This window comes from Etheostoma spectabile, chromosome 13 (assembly GCF_008692095.1).
Source record: "Etheostoma spectabile isolate EspeVRDwgs_2016 chromosome 13, UIUC_Espe_1.0, whole genome shotgun sequence".
Taxonomy (NCBI): domain Eukaryota; kingdom Metazoa; phylum Chordata; class Actinopteri; order Perciformes; family Percidae; genus Etheostoma; species Etheostoma spectabile.
In genome coordinates this window covers 13,112,500-13,113,909 of record NC_045745.1, presented here as the reverse complement: position 1 = coordinate 13,113,909, position 1,410 = coordinate 13,112,500, and the positions used below count along the sequence as shown (strand labels likewise).

At 42.1% G+C, this 1,410-nt stretch overlaps 1 protein-coding gene across 3 annotated transcripts in view; it reads left to right on the top strand.

Annotated features, from left to right (window-relative positions):
• Positions 1–1,410, top strand: part of scimp (SLP adaptor and CSK interacting membrane protein) — a 72,110-nt gene that overhangs the window by 67,092 nt on the left and 3,608 nt on the right. The window lies entirely within an intron of this gene.

Below are 1,410 nucleotides of genomic sequence, written 5' to 3'. Positions count from 1 at the left end.
GTAGGTACATTTACCAACTGGCTAAGACTAAGAGAATCACAAAAAGATTTAAATTCATAAGAAACAGCATTTAGCCAGTCCCAATTTAAGTCGCTATAAAGATGATAGAGCCTCCCTGGAGGCCGATGGAGGTCTATAACACCCCACAACAGTTATTGAAAAGGACTTAAATATTTCAACATTTAAAGCCAAAAACTCCATTTGCCTACAGAGAGACTCAGACAAAACAACTGATACACCAAAACTTGACTTAACATAGATAGCTACGCCACCACCTTTCTTTGGCCTATCACTGCGAAAAACATCATACCCATGTACATTTATATCTTCATTAGTAATTGATTTCTTCAACCAAGTTTCCGAAATTATTGCTATGTCTGCATCTGTAGATTCAATCCAAATTCTAACCATGTCCATTTTAGGTAGTAAACTGCGGACATTTAGATGAACAATTTTCAGTCCAGGCATTGATTTAAATTCAGCAGGGGTCGAGACATTGTGCAAACAAGGGCCAGGATTGGGCTGCACATTTCCAGATAGAAGTAGCAGTAGTGCAATAATCAATCTACACCTCACAGCATATTTTAAAGCCGGCCTATCATATGCTGAAACCCGGTAATGCCTGTCATTAATTGAGAGAGACAAATTATACAAAGCAAAGAAGTTTTGCAGTTTAGGCAAATCCCAATACAAATCCATCCAGAAGTCCAGGTTCCAACAAAAATCTAATGGTTCCTGGTGCATGTCAATACTGTTTTTTGTGCCACTATAGTAGGTTTCCTGTATGTACACCATATCATTAAAACAACTCACCCTTGGATTGGTGCCAGGTTGCAAGTTCCAAGAAACCAACAGGGACAAGAAAATTAAAATGTAAAAAGATGCCATTGTCATTCATTTAGAAATATTAAAATAACTAGTAACAATACCAGGTTAACTTGTAGAGTATAGTCCAGCTTCTAAAATGACTAGGCTACTGGCTTAGGCTTGTTAGGCCAGGCTCCACAAGAGTGTAGTAGGCCAGGCTCGCTCACAGGCCCAGGCTGGTTAGCCCAAGCTCCAAAAGAATGTAACAAGCTCAGGCTGGTTAGCACAAGCTCCAAAAGGTGTAGCAAGCTCAGGCTAATTAGCCCAAGCTCCAAGAGGATGTAGCCGGCTCAGGCTGGTTAGCCCAAGCTCCAAGAAGATGCAGCAGGCTCAAGCTGGTTAGCCCAAGCTCCAAGAGGATGTAGCAGGCTCAGGCTAATTAGCCCAACTTCAAAAGGATGTAGCAGGCTCACGCTGGTTAGCCCAAGCTCCAGGAGGATGTAGCAGGCTCAGGCTGGTTGGCCCAAGCTCCAGGATCAGGCTCAGGTTAGCAAAATTGGCTCAGAGCAGAGTTATAGTGTCATTTTTAAACTCATAGAAGTC